This window comes from Trichechus manatus, unplaced genomic scaffold, assembly GCF_000243295.1.
Source record: "Trichechus manatus latirostris isolate Lorelei unplaced genomic scaffold, TriManLat1.0 scaffold00002, whole genome shotgun sequence".
NCBI classification, from domain to species: Eukaryota; Metazoa; Chordata; class Mammalia; order Sirenia; family Trichechidae; genus Trichechus; species Trichechus manatus.
Window position 1 is genome coordinate 5,299,629 of NW_004443938.1, and position 18,424 is coordinate 5,318,052.

General features: G+C 39.4%; 1 protein-coding gene across 1 annotated transcript in view; it reads left to right on the forward strand.

Annotated features, from left to right (window-relative positions):
- PDE10A (phosphodiesterase 10A) overlaps positions 1 to 18,424 on the forward strand; it is a gene marked incomplete at its 3' end in the record, with an annotated part of 329,742 nt that overhangs the window by 191,321 nt on the left and 119,997 nt on the right. The gene's annotated exons all lie outside the window — the stretch shown is intronic.

The following is an 18,424-nucleotide window of genomic DNA, read 5'->3' on the forward strand; positions in this document are numbered from 1 at the left end:
CAGCCAGCAGACACATTCTGTGTGGCCTGCACAATGTCTGTGAGGGTTTCTGACTTCATTGTCAACATTTAGAAATCGAGAGACTGACTACAAAGATGGGCTTCCTGGCTTCTCTGCAAAAACCAGAAGATGTGGCACCATGGAGACAGCACTCCCACTTGGCAGTGGTCTGCTCTGGCCGTGTGGCCCAGCCACCTTGAGGAAGACATGGGTGCCCCAGTTCCTCACAGCCCTCCAGTCAGCCTGCTTAAGTAGTTAGTTTACCTGCCCCACCCCTGCCTTTCAGTTCCTGTATCTTCTTGCAGGACAACTCAAAGCGACTGCTCCTGCGTCGGACGCATTACTTTCCGCCAAACTTCTAGAAACGTTACATGAACTGTTTTCATGTCTAAGACATACTTACGTGCTGACTTTAAGAGACTTAGCTGAGTGAAATAAGTCAGTTACAAAAAGACAAGTACTGTAAGGGATCAATCACTATTATAAAAACTCAAGAAATCTTTACACACAGAAAGAAACAATCTTTGGTGGTTACAAGGGAGGGGAAGGGTGAGGAGGGAAAAACATTGACTAGATAGTAGATAAATGGTAACTTTGGTGAAGGGTAAGACAGTACACAGTACTGGGGAAGCCAGCACGACTCGACCAGGGCAAGATCGTAGAAACTTCACAGACACCTCCAAACTCCATGAGGGACCGAGTTACTGGGCTGAGGGCTGGCGACCATGGTCTAGGGGGACATCTAGCTCAATTGGAATAACATAGTTTATAAAGAAAATGTTCTACATCCAACTGTGGTGAGTAGCATCTGGAGTGTTAAAAGTCTGCCAGCGGCCATCCCAGCTGGAGCAAAGGAGAATGAAGAAAACCAAAGACGCAAGGGAAAGATTAGCCAAAAGGAATAATGGACCACAACTACCACAGCCTCCACCAGACTGAGCCCAGAGCAATTAGATTGTGCCTGACTTGCCTGACTACCACCACTGACTGCTCTGACAGGGATCACAATAGAGGGTCCTGGACAGAGCAGGAGAAAAATGAAGAACAAAATTCTGACTCACAAAAAAAGAAAAAACAGACTTGCTGGTCTGACATGAACTGGAGAAACCCCAAGAGTATGGCCCCTGGATACCCTTTTAACCCAATACCGAAGTCACTCCCGAGGTTCACCCTTCAGCCAAAGATTAGACAGGTCTACAGGGCCAACAATAACACATATGAGGAATGTGTTTTGTAGTTTAATCATGTATCTGAGATAAAATGGGTACACCAGTCCAAAAGCAAAGACAAAAAAACACGAAGGGACAGGAAAACTGGACAAATGGAAACGGGGAACCTCAGGTGGAGAAGGGGAGAGTGTTGACACATCGAGGGGTTGGCAACCAGTGTCACAAAACAATTTGCGTATTAATTGTTTAATGAGAACTAACTTGCTCTGTAAACTTTCACTTACCGTGCAATTAAAAAAAAAGACATAGCAAACTTAAAAGCTTATGGGGTCAAATTGACAACAGCACCTTGAAAGATTAGACGGGAACATTAGGGGGCAGTAAGTTTACGTTAATGGGGAAGGAAAAACTCAGGAAAGGAGGGTGAGAAAGATGTACAACCTGAAGAATGTCATCAGTGTCCCTGAATTGTATATGTAGGAATTGTTGAATTGGTGTGTTTTTCTGTGTATATTCTCAACAACAACAAAATATATAAAATTAAAAGAAAAAGCTTGCTGTGTTTAATAAAATTATAATTAATGACGTAGAAAAAAATAACTATGTGCCTTGTACACAGATATTCTTAAATATGGAAATAATATCGCAAATAATCAGTTCAAATCGCATCTGATGCAATGTGATGTAAGAGGTCACTCATCCTAAAATATAAACAAGAGAGCTGTGAATAGAATTTTGTTTACAGGTATGTGCCTTTGTCTTTGATCATCTGAAGGAAGAAAGGCACCTCTACAAGGACCAGGGCCATTACTGAGGATTGAGACCGGAGCTGAGGCTCCTCCGTCCTGACCCTCAGGCTTGGCTCGGTGCCTTCACTGTTACAGAGTTCATAGTTAACAGAATTCCCAAGATGTATCAGGGAGTAGATTCAGGGAGTTGGGAAATCAGTTAGTTCATTTTAGACATGTTAAATTTGAGTTATCAGAAATGAAAGGGAGATACTTAGAAAGTAGCTATATATGTGGTTCTGGAATGAAGAGGTAAATTCATAGGTTGTTGTTGTTAGGTGACATAGAGTCAGTTTCAACTCATAGTGACCCCGTGTGCAACAGAAGGAAACACTGCCTGGTCCTGCGCCATCCTCACAGTCACTGTTTGAGCCCGTTGTTACAGCCACTGTGTCGATCCCTCTCATAGAGATTCTTCCTCTTTTTCACTGACACTCTACCAAGCATAATTTCCTTCTCCAGGGACTGTTACTACCTGATAACATGTCCAAAGTTTGTGAGACAATGTCTTGTCATCCTCACTTCTCAGGAGCATTCTGGCTGTACTTCTTCCAAGACAGATTTGTTCATTCTTCTGGCAGTCCATGGTATATTAAGTATTCTTCACCAACACCATAATTCAAAGGCATCAATTCTTGTTCCATCTTCCTTATTCATTGTCCAGCTTTCACATCCATATGAGGCATTTGAAAACACCGTGGCTTGGGTCAGGCGTACCTTAGTCCTCAAAGTGGTATCTTTGCTTTTTAACATTTTAAAGATATCTTTTGCAGATTTGCCCAGTGCAGTACATCATTTGATTTCATGCCTGCTGCTTCCATGGGCATTGATTGTGGATCCAAGTAAAATGAAATCTTTGATAACTTCAGTCTTTCCTGTTTATCATGATGTTGCTTATTGGTTCAGTTGTGGGAAGTTTTTGTTTCTTTATTTTGAGATGTAATCCATACTGAACACTGTAGTTTTTGATCTTCATCAGGAAGAGCTTCAAGTCCTCTTTGCTTTCAGCAAGGAAGGTTGTGTCATCTGCATATCCCAGGTCATTAATAGTCTTGCTCAAATCCTAATGTCACATTCTTCTTCTTATAGTCCAGCTTCTTGGATTATTTGCTCAGCATGCAGATTGAATAAGTATGGTGAAAGGATATAACCCTGATGCACACCTTTCCTGATTTTAAACCATGCAGTATCCCCTTGTTCTGTTCAAGCAACTGCCTCTTGGTCTGGGTGCAGTACTGCATGAGCACAGTTAAGTGTTCTGGAATTCCCGTTTTTCCCAATGTTATCCATAATTTGTTATGATCCACACAGTCGAATACCTTTGCATGGTCATTAAAACACAGGTAAGTATCTTTTGGGTATTCTCTGCTTTCAGCCAAGATCCATCAGACATTAGCAGTGATATCCCTTTTCCATGTCCTCTTCTGAATCTGGCTTGAATTTCTGGCAGTTCCCCTTTGATGTACTGCTGCAGCTGCTTTGGAATTATCTTCAGCAAAATTTTACTTGAGTGTGATATTAATGATATTGTTGAATAATATCTGCATTCTGTTGGATCACCTTTTTTTGGAACGGGCACAGATATGAATCACTTCCAGTTGGTTGGCCAGATATCTGCTTTCCACATTTCTTCTCATAGATGAGTGTGTGCTTCCAAGGTTGCATCCGTTTGTTGAAACATCTCAGATGGTATTCCATCAATTCCTGGAGGCTTGTTTTTTGCCAGTGCCTTCAGTGCAGCTTAGACTTCCTCCTTCAGTGTCATTGGTTCTTGATCGTGTGCTAACTCCTGAAATAGTCGAATGTTGACCAATTCTTTTTGGTAGAGTGACTCTGTATATTCCTTCCATCTTCTTTTGATGCTTCTTGTGTCATTCAATTTTTTGCCTATAGAATGCTTCAATATTGCAACTTGAGGTTTGATTTTTTTTTTTTCAGTTCTTTCTGCTTTAGAAATGCCAAGAATGTTACTCCTTTTTGGATTTCTAACTCCATGTCTTTGTACATTTGATTGTAATACCTTACTTTGTCTCTCAAGCCGCCCTTTGAAATCTCTGTTCATTTCTTTCACGTGATCATTTCTTCCATTTGCTTTAGCTGCTCTACATTCAAGAGAAAGTTTCAGAGTTTCTTCTGGCATCCATTTTGGTCTTTCTTGTCTTTTTAATGACCTTTTGCTTTATTGATGTATGATGTCCTTGATGTCATTCTACAACTTGTGTCGTCTTTGGTCATTAGTGTTCAGTGTGTCAAATCTGTTCTGGAGATGGTCTCTAAATTCAGGTGGTGTATTCTGAAGATATATTCACTTTTGCTTGTGTGAACTTGTTTTAATTTTCTTCAGCTTCAACTTGAACTTGCACGTGAATAATTGATAGCCTGTTCTGCATTTGGTGTCTGTTCTGAGTAAAGATACTGAGCTTCTCCATCATTTCTTTCCACTGATGTAGTTGATTTGACTCCTGTGTACCCCATCTGGCAGGAACCATGTGTATAGTCACTGTTTATATTGTTGAAAAAAGGTATTTCCAATGAATATGTCGTTGGTCTTGCAAAATTCTATCGTAGGATCTCCAGTGTGGTTTCTATCACCAAGGCTGTATTTTCCGACCACCAATCCTTCTTCTTTGTTTCCAGCTTTCACATTCCAATCACTAGTAATTATCAATGCATCTTGATTGCATGTTTAATCAATTTCAGATGTCAGAAGTTAGTAAAAGTCTTCAATTTCTTCATCTTTGACCTTAATGGTTGGTGTGTAAATTTGAATAATAGTCGTATTAACTGATCTTCCTTGTAGGTGTATAGATATTATCCTATCACTGACAGTGTTGTACTTCAGGATAGGTCTTGAAATGTTCTCTTTGACATTGAATGTCATGACTTTCCTCTTCAACTTGTTATTCCTGGCATAGTAGACCATATGTCTGATTCAAAATGGCCAATACCAGTCCATTTCAGCTCACTAATGCCTAGGATATCGATCTTTAAGCATTCCATTTCATTTTTAACAACTTCCAATTTTCCTAGACCCATACTTTGTACATTCTACATTTTGATTATTAATGGATGTTCACAGCTGTTTTTTCTCATTTTGAGTCATGCCACATCAGCAATGAAGGTTCTGAAAGCTTTATTCCATCCATGTCATTAAGGAGCACTCTGAGTAAGCAGCTCTGTCAGTTGTATTTTGAGTGCCTTCCAACCTAAGCTGGTCATCTTCTGGCACTCTATCGGACAATATTCTGCTGCTATTCATAAGGTTTTCTCTGGCCAGTTCTTTAAGAAATAGATCGCCAGGTCTTTTTTCCTAGTCTTAGTCTGGAAGCTTCGCTGAAACCTGCCCACCATAGGTGACCCTGCTGGTATTTGAAACACCAGTGGCATAGTTTCTGGCATCATAGCAACATGCAGGCCACCACAATAAGATAAACTGACAGATGAATGGGGGAGTTCATAGGTAGAGATACAAATTTGGGAGTCTGTGGTGTATACGTGGTATTTAAAGCTACGGGACTAAATGATACTACCTCGGGAGTGAGTCTACAGAGAAATGAGAAAAGACTAAGTATAACTCTAGTCACATCAGTGTTTAATGGTGGAGAAGACATGGCAAAGTCAGCCAAGGAGGTTAAGAAGGAGACGTCAGTGAGGTAGGAGGAAAACCAAGAAAAATTCTTTGTCAACAGAGTTTGTTTTATAGTAACTGTAGGACTACATTTATTTCAGCTTTATTTTATCTTGCTTTATCTATGCTTTGAAACCACAAATTGGAATAATTTTTCCATATTGTTTTCCTGTGTACCCTTTTAAAATACTTTATCACAAGGGGGAATGAGAAGTGTAGACCCTGACATGCTATAGTGTACTCTCTCCTCTTGTGTGTCAATTATTTAAATGATGGATAAATATTTGGCACAGTTATTCAACTTACTAGGCAGCCTACTACCTCTAGATGCCATCTCTTCTTCTCACCTATAGGAACATGTGAAAGATTGTGTCAAAAATCTTGTTGAAACCAGCATATGTTAAACAGTCTGATACATTTTTGTCGTCAGACATCGTCATTCAATCAACAAATATTAACTGAGCCCCCACTGCTCTAGGTGCTTGGGATACATAAAAGAAAAAAAAAAAGAGAAAAAGTTCTTGCCCTCACAGAGCTTAGATTAGTGTGGGGAGAGAGTCAGTAAAGCAAATAAGTAAATATCTTGTGTGTTCCTACAGGAATGGGTCTATGTAGAAAAACACAGCAAGGAGCAGGGTGGGGAATGTGGGGCCAGGGAAGCCTCACGAGGAAAGACCTAAGAGAGGTGAAGGAGTGAGCCATGCTGATTACCTGGGAGGAGCATTCCAGGCAAAAGGCAGAGCACTTGCAAAGGCCCTGAGACAGAACTGTGCCTGGTGTGTTCAAGGCACAGCAAGGAGGTCGTTGTGGCTAGAACTGAATGAAGGAAAGAAAGAGCCTTAGAAGATGGGGTCAGAGAGGTTGGGGCAGGGAGAACTAGAGGGAGACTGGATCAGTCCTTATTTGTCATTTGTCTTCTTCTAATCACTACGATTAATCCTTTCTTTCATTATTATTGCTGTAACATTATTATCAAAGAGGTTCCAGCTTGTAAGACAAAAAGATTTCTGACAAGGTACAGGGAGAGAAATTATCAAGATAAGAAGGGTATTTGATGCTGATGTGCTAGAATGTGCCCAGTTTTAGCCATGTCTAGAATTCTTGGGTGCAGTCTCAACCCGTCAACATTTTGTAGATATTTTCCCTTACATTCTTATATGTAATGTTGTAAAGGAGAAATCAGAGGCCATTTTAATATTTTTTCTTTGTAAATGTTGTTTCTTTCATTTCTGAATATTTATGAAAGTCTATCATTTGTTCTTGGAATTCATTATGTGTGAGTATTTAAACTTTTATTAATTTAGCCTGGCATGTGGTGAGCTTTCTGAATCATTTTAAAAGTCTTTCTTTAGTTTAGGATATTTCTTTTCTATTTGGTTTCTTAGTGTATTCATTTTATCCAATTTATTTTGTTCTCTTGAAGATCACCAAGGGTCCCTACTGGATACCTGTATGCGTATTGGTTGTCTTAGTTATCTAGTGCTGCTATAACAGAAATACCACAAGTGGATGGCTTTAACAAACGAATTTATTCTCTTACATTTTAGGAGGCTAGAAATGTGAATTTAGGGTGCCAGCTCCAGAGGAAGGCTTCTCTCTTTGTTGGTTTTGGGGGAAGGTCCTTGTCATCAGTCTTCCCCTGGGTCTAGGAGATTCTCAGCGCAGGGACCCTGGGTCCAAAGGATGTGCTCGGCTCCTGGCTCTTCTTTCTTGGTGATACAAGGTCACTTTCTCTGCTCGCTTCCTTCTCCTTTTATCTCTTGTAAGAGAAAAGGTAATGCAGGCCACACCCCAGGGAAACTACCCTTACATCAGATCAGTGACCTGAATAAGGGTGTTGCAGCCCATCCTAATCCTCTTTAACATAACCTAATCTTGCCTCATTAACCATAGTCAGAGATTAGGATTTACAATACATAGGACAATTACATCAGATCACAGAATTGAGGATAACCACATAATACTAGGAATCATGGCCTAGCCAAGTTGACACAAATTTTGGGAGGACACAAGTCAATCCATGACATTGGATCTAGGATATGCATATGGAAGTTCTGCCACCAACTTGAACTTCTGCAGTATAATTCTCTTCTGTACTGTTTCTAATTATATTTAAATTTCACATTTACTCTGTTTATTAAAAATTATTTTTTATCCTTTTGAGGGCTTGCTTTTTATTTCAGTCTGTCTTATGATCTCCTTGATAATATCTTTTTTTATTGTTGTAAATATGTATGTAATAAAATATTTGCCATTGCAACATTCTTCTCATGTATAATTCAGTGATATTATGTTTATCAGGTTGTTCAACCATCACCATTATCCATTTCCAAATTTTTCCATCACCCTTAACAGAAGCTCGGTGTTCAATAAACAATGACTCCCCTTTTCCCCCTAGCTTCCCACCTGCCCATGGTAACCACTAATAAACTTTGATCCCTATACACTTCCCTATTCTAGATAGTTCATATAAGTGAAATCATATAATATTTGTTCCTTTGTGACTGAGAATCACTCAGCATAATGTTTTCAAGGTTCATCTATGTTACAGCATTCGTCAAGACTTCATTTCTCTTTAGGACTGAGTAATTGTCCATTGATAATTTCTTATCATTCATTTTTCTTTTTCTTGAGAGTGCAAAGCAGATGCTCTTCTGAAATTCATGTCACTTTTTAGCCATATATTCGTCCTCTCAAACCATACAAAATTAACTTGCATCTTATATGTACTAGTATAATATTAACACCTTGAAAATTTTTTGTAGGTTTTTTTTCTATTTTTAATGTTGCTATATGTTTTCAGTGAGACATTGGTGTTTCAGTGGTAGAACTCTCACCTTCCATGCAGGAGACCCAGGTTCGATTCTCGGCCAGTGCACCTCATGGGTGGCCACCACCCATCTGTCCGTGGAGGCTTGTGTATTGCTATAATGCTAACCAGGTTTCTGCAGAGCTTCCAGACTACAACAGACTTGGAAGAAAGAACTGGATATCTGTTTCTAAAAAATGATCCAGTGAAAACCCTATGGATCACAGTGGTCTGGTCCGCAACAGATCATGGGGATGGCACAGGACTGGGCGGTGTTGTGTTCCATTGTGCGTGGGGTTGCCAAGAGTCAGGGCCCGACTCGACGGCAGCTAACAGCAACAACAACATACATTTTGAGGTGTTATTTGTTGTTGATTCTAAAAACATGTTTATCTGTCCTTGAGTAATGTTAGGTCTGCTGTTTGTAGGTAGATTTTCCTTGCCTCTGTTTACTATTAATGCAAGTGTTAAGAGTTCTCCCGTTAGATGTGAGTTGGAGGGCTAGATAATGAGGTTCAGTGGTACCAATTCATCTGAAGTGACAGAGGGGAAAAGTGAGGGGACTGGAGTTGCGAGTATTCCTACCAAACCCAAACCAAACCCACTGCCACCAAGACATTTCTGACTCATAGCGACCCTACAGGACGGAGAAGAGCTGCCCCGTGTAGTTCTAGAGGCTGTAAATCTTTATGGAAGCAGACTGCCACATCTTTCTCCCAAGGAACAGCTGGTGGATTCGAACCACTGACCTTTTGGTCAGCAGCCAAGCGCCTAACTGCTGCACCACCAGGGCTCCTCCAGTATTCCTACAGGGGAGGTTTATCTCTGTGTGATTTTTCTCTAGGTTAATTGAGAGAAATAGCTGTGCTGGAATCCAGATTTCATTATGTTTTTTTCATTTCAACCTGGCCAGTAAATGGTATAACTGTATCAATTTTAGTGTTTCTGTATGCCAAGTTAAAAGAGTGCTGGATTCTGCTAGTGAATCATGAAATTTCCTTGGTTTTCTGTTTGACGTCTTTCTAAACACAGTGCCTCTATTTCACATACAGCGTAAACACACATCCAACTGTTACCCTAGTAAATTAGCATCCTGTATCATTATTTTCAGAGCCCCGGTGGCAGAGTGGTTAAGAGCTCAGCTGCTAACCAAAAGATCACAGTTCAAGTCCACCAGCCACACTTTGGGAATCCTATGGATCAGTTATAGTCTGTCCTACAGCGTTGCCATGAGTTGGAATCAACTTGACAGCAGTAGGTTGGGTTTGGGTTGATTATTATTTTCCTGGAAATATTTTTCATTTATTTAATGAAATGGTGCTATTTTCTTGGTTTAAGTAGGCCCTTAGTGACTCTGTCCATTTTGATTTCATTGGTGTTATGTCTTGAAAATTTCCTAGAAATTAATGGCATGTAGCAGCCAGTCACAGAGTTTCATCACTAATTTAGCTTTCTCAATTTTATTTTTCTTTGGTTATTTACCAAGGAATGGGTGGGAGGAGAGGAAGATCATCAGCTGCCAACTTCTAAATAATTGTCTATCCTGCAATAGCCAGATTTTTCTTCATATTCATTAAACACCTGTTACTCCATTTACTAAGAAATTTCTGACTTATCTGCTTGATACTCATGAGCGTAAGTTCTTCATGTTGATTTTACATGATGTTATAATCAGTTCTGCTACAGGAAGCAGTCTTTACATGAGGGTAGGAAATTTCAGTTAGAGGAAAAGGTAATGTTCCTCTCAGAGGAGCAGCCTTTAGTGTGCATTACACCTCAACATAACGGAAACAAAACTCACAACTGGACCAGTAAAGAACATCATGATAAACGGAGAAAAGATTGAAGATGTCAAAGATTTCGTTTTAATTGGATCCATAATCTGCCCATGGAAGCAACAGTCAGGAAACCAAATGACGTATTGCACTGGGCAGATCTGCTGCAAAAGACCTCTTTAAAATGTTGGAAAGCAAAGATGTCACTTTGAGGACTAAGGTGCATCTGACCCAAGCCATGGTGTTTTCAGTTGCCTCGTATGCATGCAAAAGCTAAGCAATGAATAAGGAAGACCAAGGAAGAGTTGATGCCTTTGAATTATGGTGTTGGTGAAGAATATTGAATGTAGCATGGACTGCCAGAAGAATGAACAGGTCTGTCTTGTAAGAAGTGCAGCCAGAATTCTCCTTAAAAGTGAGGATAGCGAGACATCGTCTCACATACTTTGGTTATGTTATCAGAAGGGACCAGTCCCTGGAGAAGGACATCTTGCTTGGTAAAGTAGACCAAACCAAAACCAAACCCACTGCCATCAAGTGAATACTTACTGATAGCAACCCTATAGGACAGAGTAGAACTGCCCCATAAGATTTCCAAGTGTGTAAATCTTTGCCACATCTTTCTTCTGTGGAGCGGCTGGTGGATTGGAACTGCTGACCTTTCCATTAGCATCCAAACGCTTTAACCACTGCACCACCAGGGCTCCTTTGGTAAAGTAGAGGGTCAGCGAAAAAGAGGAAGATCCTCAACAAGATGTATTGACACAGTGGCTACAACAATGGGCTTAAGCATAACGATTGTGAGGATGGAGCAGGACCAGGCAGTGTTTCCTTCTTTTAGGCACAGGGTTGCTATGAGCCGGAATCGATTCTAGGGCACCTAACAGCAACAACAACAGCTAACAAATCAGAGAAGTTTAGAGGGTGTTTCACTGATTTTTGACAGTGAGTTCCTGGGACACAGTGGAAGGATTTCGTTGGACAGGGAGGGAGGATTGGGAAGTGAGGCCAGATTCGTGGATATACCAAGTAGTATGAGAAAGAGAGTCCAGGTGATTATGGTCAATTCATAGGGCTTGATCTTTCTAATATGAGAAATGTTAAAACAAAAATAATATTAAGCCAGTGATAGAAATTGAAGGTTATTTGATACATGGTTTGCAAATAGGGGCAACATTTCTGACTAGAGAGTCGAAAACATTCCGGAGAAAAACCTTTCACAGATTCTTATACTCCAGCTTATCGCTAGTAATTATACATTGCCATAGAAACAGGGCCAGAATAGTGTTTACATAATAACTTGTGGACACACATTTTTTTGAAGAATAATTCAGATAATTAATGATTTGCCTTAAAACGTAGCTGTAGTCTCTGACCTTTGCAGTTTCTGTTGTTGAAACTGACTGCTCATAGATAATTATTTAAAAGACCACAATGCCCAAGGCAAACGATCTTTATTAATTAAGCTAAACTGCTGTTTGAGTTAAAGATGACTTTCAGGAAACCAGTTTCCTCAAGGTTTAAGGTTCCAAGATTATCTCAGGGCCAAAGTTTGGGTGCGTCATTTTTCCGCCTTGATGGCTGCAGAAAATCTAGATTCCATGAGAATTAAAAAACTCTGTTCCACAGATGGAAGCAGTAAAAATACTAGTCTGAAAACATTTATAAACACTTTCTCTCTTTCTTGGTCTCTTGCCATTTTTTCTCTCTCTCTCTCCCTCTCAACGCCAGAGATTTATTTAAATTTGTCTCTTTATGAAGTCTAGTTTTATTTGGTTTAAGTCATACTGCTTTGTAATAGAATGTCACTCAAAAGTTTAGGATGTAATATGAGTATTTATAAGACAGTAACAATGGAGTTAGGGCTTAATTCAGCCCAACAGTAAGTTGAATAAAATAGACTTTTTCTTCAAAATGTATTTGCTCAGAATTGGAACTACGAGAGCAATGCTCAATTTTATATAGAGGAAAAAGTTTATATGAAGTTCAGCATTTCCTGTTCTTTGAGGAATATTTTGATAATTTCACACAAGGAAGTTTTATATTTGGTTTCAGGAAAAAAGTTGTGCAGTGACTCATTTTTTGAGAAACCATATTAAAAAAAATCAGCGTTTGGGATCCAACATTTTGATTGTAGTTTTAAGTTTAAAAATTAGAAAAAAGTTTGTTTTCTGTTATTCACACCAAATCAGCTTTTGACAAAGACCATTTGTGTAATAGCAATCCAAATGTTTGTTTTATAAGATTTACTTCCCTGGAACTTATTTTGATTTCCATCAACTGTTACTATTTTCCCCCTGTTCTTCACATCCTCTGAATTGCTGTGTATTATCTATATTCTTTCTTCTTTGCAACTTATTTTTTTTTTTTTGCTTAATGTTTTGATAAAGAGTGTTGGGCCCCTAGGGGCTGGTCGTGGGTAATTTACTTCCCTAATCAACATCTGCTAATACAGTGCTGCCTACAAGCCCCTAATACAGTGCTGCCCACAAGCCCCTAATAAGTCCTGCCCACAAGCCCCTGAGAACATAGGATCTAGGAATGCTTGCTTGATTGCTTCGGCTCATTGAAACTCATAGTCTCTCAGACTGTAAGAGTGAACTCTGTAAAAGGCATTCCCCAAACAGCAGGACTAAGGCAGTCAACTGCCTCCTGTGGCTGGCAATGAAAACTTCAGCTGCATCTGATTAGGTATTATTATAATAATTAAACTAGATGACTAATCACAGTCACTGAATGCAGGATTCACAATTTCCAGGATTTCCATGTGAATCTGTTTGAGAAGTAACATGGCATTATAACTTTAAATGAATGAATCTTTGAAAATTAAAAGGTTTTGTGAGCCTTGTTAGAGCCTCTAAAGGCACTGGCCAGGTAATTATCGTGCAGGTATATGTTTTGTGCATAGGGTTGCTTTTCTTAGAGGAGACTGCCATTATCTCAGAGAAAACGCTCCCAGTACGTGGCTGTGAGTCCTCCAGTTTGTTTAGTGCTTATACCTATTATTTGTTTTATTTTCTATTAAATATGAGTTTCGTTTGCTGACTGGGTCTCCCGTTTGATTTTGCTTAATAATACAGGCTTGATGAGATTTCTTTACATAACAAGTGTTCTAAACCTTTCCGTCTATCTTAATCACCAATTCTAAACTTGTTTGCATCATTGTTAAATTATAGCCTCATTTGTATTTTTTATGGGCCCCTTTTGCTTTGTTAGTCTGTGTATCAAAATGTCTATGAAGTTTCTCTCTTCTTACATTTGTATTTGAGGTTGAGTATCACACTCTGTCAGTTGCCCCCAAGTGTCTGTCAGTTTGTTATACTGTGAGGGCTTGCGTGTTGCTGTGATGCTGGAAACTATGCCACCAGTATTCAGATATCAGCAGGGTCACCCATGGTAGACAGGTTTCAGCTGAGCCTCTAGACTAAGACAGAGTAGGAAGAAAGACCCGGCAGTCTACTTCTGAAAAGAATTAGCCAGTGAAAACATTATGAATAGGAGCACAACATGGTCTGATATAGTGCCAGAAGATGACCCCCTCAGTTTTGAAGGCACTCAAAGTACAACTGGGGAAGAGCTGCCTCCTCAAAGTAGAGTTGACCTTAGTGAAGTGGATGGAGTCAAGCTTTCAGGACCTTCATTTGCTAATGTGGCACAACTCAAAATGAGAAGAAACAGCTGCAAACATCCATTAATAATCGGAACATGGAATGTACAAAGTATGAATCCAGGAAAATCGGAAATCATCGAAAATGAAACGCATAAACATCCATATCCTAAGCATTAGTGAGCTGGAATGGGCTAGTATTGCCTGTTTTGACTTGGACAGTCTACAATTGGTCTATTATGCTGGGAATGACAACTTGAAGAGGAATGGCATTGCATTCATCATCAAAAAGAACATTTCAAGATCTATCCTGAAGTACAGAGCTGTCAGTGATAGGATAATATCCATACGCCTACAAAGAAGACCAGTTAATACGACTATTATTCAAATTTATGCACCAACGACTAAGGCCAAAGATAAAGAAATTGAGGATTTTTACCAGCTTCTGCAGTCTGAAATTGATTGAACATGCAATCAGGATGCATTGATAATTACTGGTGATTGGAATGCTTAAGTTGGAAACGAAAAAGGATTGGTAGTTGGAAAATATGGCCTTGGTGATAGAAATGATACTGGAGATTGCATGACAGGATTTTGCAAGACCCATAACTTCATTGCAAATAGCTTTTTTCACCAACATAAATGACAACTGTACGCATGGACCTTGCCAGATGGAATACACAGGAATCAAATCGACTACATTTGTGGAAAGAGAATGATGGAAAAGCTCAATATCATCAGTCAGAACAATGCCAGGGGCTGACTGCAGAACGAACAGACCATCAATTGCTCATATGCAAGTTCAAGTTGAAACTGAAGAAAATTAGAACAAGTCCACAACAGCCAAAGTATGGCCTTAAGTATATCCCACCTGTGTTTAGAGACCATCTCAAGAACAGATTTGATGCATTGAGCACTAATGACCAAAGATCAGATGAGTTCTAGAATGACATCAAGGATATCATACATGAAGAATGCAAGAGGTCATTAAAAAGACAGGAAAGAAAGAAAAGACCAAAATGGATGTCAGAAGAGACTCTGAAAGTTGTTCTTGAACGTCCAGTAGCTAAAGCGAAAGGAAGAAATGAAGTAAAAGAGCTGAACAGAAGATTTCAAAGGGCGGCTCGAGAAGACAGAGTAAAGTATTATAATGACATGTGCAAAGAGCTGGAGATAGAAAACCAAAAGGGAAGAACATGCTCAGCATTCCCCAAGCTGAAAGAACTGAAGAAAAAATTCAAGCTCGAGTTGCAATAGTGAAGGATTCTATGGGGAAAATATTAAACAACGCAGGAAGGATCAAAAGAAGATAGAAGGAATACACAGAGTCATTATACCAAAAAGAACTGGTCGACCAGCCATTTCAAGAGGTAGCATATGGTCAGGAACCAATAGTACTGAATGAAGAAGTCGAAGCTGCACTGAAGGCATTGGTGAAAAACAAGGCTCCAGGAATTGACAGAATATCAATTGAGATGTTTCAACAGACGGATGCAGTGCTAGAAGTTGTCATTCATCTATGCCAAGAAATTTGGAAGACAGCTACCTGGCCAATCGACTGGAAGAGATCCATATTTATGCCTATTCTCAATAAAGGTTATCCAGCTGAATGTGGAAATCATTGAACAATATCATTAATACCACCGCAAGTAAAATTTTGCTGAACGTAATTCAAAAGCGGCTGCAGCACAGAACTGCCAGACATTCAGGCCTGATTCAGAAGAGGACATGGAACCAGGGATATCACTGCTAATGTCAGATGGATCCTGGCTGAAAGCAGAGAATACCAGAAAGATGTTTACTTGTGTTTCATTGATTATGCAAAGGCATTCTACTGTGTGGATCATAAAAAATTATGGATAACATTGGGAAGAATGGGAATTCCAGAACACTTAAATGTGCTCATGAGGAACCTGCACATAGATCAAGTGGCAGTTGTTTGGACAGAACCAGGGGATACTGCATGGTTTAAAGTCAGGAAAGGTGTGCGTCAGGGTTGCATTCTTTCACCATACGTATTCATTCTGTATGCTGAGCAAATAATCTGAGAAGCTGGACTACATGAAGAAGAACAGGCCATCAGGATTGGAGGAAGACGCATTAACAACCTGTATTACGCAGATGACACAACCTTGCTTGCTGAAAGTGAAGAGGACTTGAAGCACTTACTGATGAAGATCAAAGCCCACAGCCTTCAGTATGGATTACATCTCAACATAAAGAAAACAAAAATCCTCACACCTGTACCAATAAGCAACATCATGACAAATGGAGAAAAGATTGAGGTTGTCAACGATTTCCTTTTCCTTGGGTCTGCAGTCAACACCCATGGAAGCAGCCATCAAGAAATCAAAAGACACATTGCATTGGGCAAATCTGTTGCAAAAGACCTCTTTCAAATGTTGAAAAGCAAAGATGTCACCATGAAGACTAAGGTGAACCTGACCCAAACCATGGTATTTTTAGTCACATCATATGCGTGCAAAAGCTGGACAGTGAATAAGGAAGACCAAAGAAGAATTGACGCCACCAGGGCTCCACTAATTGAGAGCAATTGAAAAGTGGTAAGACTACACCCTGTCAAAGGCATAAATCTCGCGGGATCCAGAAAAGTAAGGCAGTCCCTTTGAGTTGCTGTCTGCACAGGTTTCACTGTATGTGATTTTATAGCAATCTTCACTAAGATTCAAAGGCATAATATTAAAATGTGGGTCAATGTTCAGTAAGTGAAAGTGACCATACAGGTGGCTGGGAATAGGGTAGACCTGTTGGTACAGTGGTCAAGGTGCTGGACTGCTAACCAAAAGGTCGACGGTTTGAAACCACAAGTGTCTCCACAGGAGAAAGATGTGGCATTCTGTTTCCACAGAGATTTACAGCCTTGGAAACCCTATGGAGTCACTACAAGTTGAAATTGACTGAACAGCAGAGGGTTTGGGGTTTAGGTTAGACCTAACATATTAGAATTACCTGGAACAATTTCTCAAACTTCCTCTGCCCTACCTCTAGTTGATAACTACCAGGCAGAAGTGGTATGGCCTAAGGGTAGAAGTGAAAATATGTGGAGAAGTGGATAGAAGGCATGCCTTTTTAAATATCCCAAAGTGTGGTTTCCTTTTATCAGGATTTGGCTAAGAGGTAGACCTTGAACACTTCAGGATGATACTTATAAATGCGTACCTGGAGGGTAGGTATCCTCTACTGTCAACTATCAAAATATCTGTGTGATTTAGAAGCCAGAGATCAGGTGATAAATTAATGTTCCAGTTCAGTAAAGTGAAATTTTGAAATTTTTAGTTTTGAAAATCAGAGTCCAACAAATATTTCTCACCCAGATAGAAAGTCACCCCACCTGAATGAAGAAGACTTCCATATGACATCTGTAAGCAAAGTCTGCATTTCCTTATTTAAATAGCTTAAAATATCCTCAGACGCTTGCAGTTGTGTTTTGTGGAAATCCTAAAGAAAAAATCCTATCATAAAGCATGCCCTGTAGCCAAACCTGGAACAGTTTGAGCATCAAAATAAATAAAAGTACTCATGGATTATAACCCACTGAGTAAAGTAAGAATCTGTGAGTTCGTACTTGAATGAATGAATGAATGGGGGAAATGGAAAACTCTTCTTCACAGTAGACTGCCAGGTAATAAATACAGAAGGCATGATGAAGTTCTAGCTTCACCGCTTCATTGTGTTGCTGTTAAAATACATAACCTTAATCTAATCCTGAGGAAACATCAAGCTAGTTCCAAAACTGACAAATTCTTCAAAAATATCAAATTCAAGGAAAAAAAAAAGGCTGAGGAAATGTTCTGGATTAAAGGATACTAAACAGACATGACAACTAAATGTCACATATGATCTGGGATTTGAACCTGGACCAGCAGAAAACAATAGCTGTAAGGGTCATTCCTGGGACAATGGATGAAATTTGAATGTGGATTTTTAATTAATTAATATTGTTGTAGCAACGTTAACATTTCTGATGATAATAACTGTACTGTGAATATGTAGGAGAATGTTCTTAGGAAATGCACACTGGGTATTTAGGGGTGAAGGGGCACTCGAACTCGCTCTCAAATATTCAGAAAAAATATTCAGTATTTGTGTGTATGTGTGTGGGTGTGTGTACAGATAGGTAGACTGATACATAGACAGAAGGGAAGAATATACTGAGAAAATAATACAGCAAATAGGCCCAAATGTAAATAGTTTGCCTTGGAGGTGAATCTGGGTAAAGAATTCATAGGAATTCTTGAAGCTTTGTGTAAGTTAGAAATTATGTCAAAGTTTAAAATGATAAAACAGATAAATTTGAAAAAGAAACAAAGTAAAAATGTAAAGAATGATGAGGGGGAAATTAATCTAAGGTATTGTTCAAATGTTGAGGTTTATGCTGAAAGGTGAGAGCTATTTTTGCATGCTGTGACGTACATAACATTTAATATTGGTCTCATTGTTTTCTAATGTATTTTTCTTGTGCTTCAAGATATGTCACAGGTGCCTCATAGAATCATGGCCTTTCAGGGCCGACAGGGATCACAAAGCTCATCTTGTTCAAACTCCTACTTGATTTTTGAATTGCCTCTAGACTGTACTGTTTAACTGGTCTTCCAATCTAAGTTCATGCACAGAATTCACTTTAGCA